We start from the raw sequence: 2014 nt of genomic DNA, 5'->3' as shown, positions 1-2014 counted from the left end.
AGAGTAGCAAGCTACCTTGTGTGCACAGCAAATCTGAATAACAAGAAAGGAAGATGAAGGAAGAGTTGATACCTTCAGGTTATGTTGGCAATGATAAAGCACAGCTAGAGGGCTCCTTAGAAACAAGGATGGTGAGTCTTCATCTCTTGCACTGTAGACATGTTTAGTGGAAAGGACCAGGAAGGATAAGAAGGTCTTCCCTGGAGAAGGTCATCATGCTTGGTAAAGTAGAGAGTCAGTAAAAATTAAGAAGATCTTCAGCTAGATGGATCGACACAGTGGCTGCAGTGATGGGCTCAAACATGAGATTGTGAAGCTGGGGCAGGACCCTGAAATATTCCATCCTTTTCTGTACGTGGGATCTTTCCAGGTGTAAATCCACTGGATGGCACCTCACAACAACAGCAACAACCAGGTTCTGTTTTATTTCTTAAGAAACACTTAGAATGTGAACCTAATTAAAATTGTAGGCCCTTTCATTCTGTTCAGCTACGAATGTAGATCCCATCCAATTTCTCAACTGGGTCATAAAGAGAGGAATAGAGTTGAGTGTCTTTCCTGACTAATGCAAACCCTTTACATTCAGAAAGATGACTGAAAGTATTCTGAGCCTGTAGGCAGAAAAGCATGATGTCCAATATGGTCTTACTATTTTTCATGCATACTTCCAAACACTTTAAATTTTTTCTTTATTGTTATCATTGTTGTAAGGTGTTGTTGAATTGACTCCAACTCACGGCAACTCTGTGGACAACAGAATGAATCTCTGCCCAGGCCTGTGCCATCCTCACCATTGTTGCTTTGTTGGAGCTCCTTGTACAGCCACTGTGTCCATTTGTCTAAATAAGATGATTCTTCTTTTTTATTTTTTCAATGACCCTCTGCTTTACCGATCGTCCTTTTCCAGTGGACTGGTCCTTTCTGGTAACATATTCGAGTACTTGAGACCAAGTCTTGCCATCTTTGCTTCTCAGGAACATTCTTACCGTACCTCCTTTTCCAAGATACTACTTGTTCTTTTTCCAAAAAAGCCTTACTGGGCTGTCATTTACCTACCATATAGCTCACCAGTTTGAATCATATGGCATATTTGGTTTTAGTATGTAAACATGACTATAATCTAATTTTAGGACATTTTCTTCTTCCCAGCTCCCTTGTGCTCAGTAGCCTTCATTTCCCATTTCTCTCCTAAGCCTCTCGCTCAGTCCAGTCAGTTCCGACTTACAGCATGAGCCCTATGGAGCAGACCTGTCCCCCGCGGGTTTCTGAAAGGCAGCCCTTTAAGGGAGTAGAAAGGCCCATCTTGCGCCTGATGAGGGGCTGGTGGTTCTGAACTGCCAGCCTGGAGGTCAGCAGCCCAATGAGGCATCACTACGGCACCTGGGCTCTTTCTCTCAACCCCAGGAAACCACTGCTCTATTTTCTGTCTCAAGGGATCGGTCTACTTTGGGAATTTCATATAAATGGAATCATTCCGTTTCACGACTACTTCTTTCTCCTAGCGCAACCCTGGAAACTTTCATTTGACCTCAGTCATCTGCCTTTGACGATAAGATACTATCCGTGCCTTCTAGAAGAGTTCGAAAATTGGCTGTAATTGGTATGAGGCAAAACTGATAAACTGGGTGAACTTGCCTAACTCGCCTAACTTGCCAATGTTAAGAGCCCCACACAACCTAAGAAGAAACGCCTGTTCATCTGCCCCAGAATTGAAAAAGAAAATCATGGAATTAATGGCAGACGTTGTTTAAAAGTTTAACTTCCCCTCTTTGGAAAACCAGTGAGTGATGGGCTGTCCACAAGGGACCCTGAGGAAAAGCAAATAGGAACCTCCTCAGAAAAAAATATTCCCTTCTGCCCTTTCCCCCTCTTCTTGCTGGCAGGCACGGTGCGCATTACAGTTTGCTGATATATTTGGAAGTGGATTTAGGGCCCTCCCCCCAACTTATGATTTTATAGCCAATAGGTGATGAGGTTTATTTGCATATTTCCAGTCACTTAAGAGGCCCCGGCG

Source organism: Tenrec ecaudatus, chromosome 8 (genome assembly GCF_050624435.1).
Source record: "Tenrec ecaudatus isolate mTenEca1 chromosome 8, mTenEca1.hap1, whole genome shotgun sequence".
Taxonomy (NCBI): domain Eukaryota; kingdom Metazoa; phylum Chordata; class Mammalia; order Afrosoricida; family Tenrecidae; genus Tenrec; species Tenrec ecaudatus.
The sequence above is the reverse complement of the archived record's forward strand: the minus strand, read 5'-3'. Positions refer to the sequence as shown.